Genomic DNA, 200 nt, shown 5'->3' on the forward strand with positions numbered 1-200 from the left:
GTGCTCCCAGCATCTTTGACCACGGCTTTGGTGGGACTCGCCTGTGGGTGCTGTAAGAATCCGGTGCAAGGTTGAAAGATTATTGTGGGATACAGCAAAGGTGTTCATTCAGATTGCTCTTCCCTGGAAAAGCAAAAGCAGGAAAGGAGAACCCCTGATAGTTCCTCTCTCTCCCCACAGGCCACCCCGACACCCAACAA

This window comes from Pterocles gutturalis, unplaced genomic scaffold (assembly GCF_000699245.1).
Source record: "Pterocles gutturalis isolate BGI_N339 unplaced genomic scaffold, ASM69924v1 scaffold6756, whole genome shotgun sequence".
NCBI classification, from domain to species: Eukaryota; Metazoa; Chordata; class Aves; order Pterocliformes; family Pteroclidae; genus Pterocles; species Pterocles gutturalis.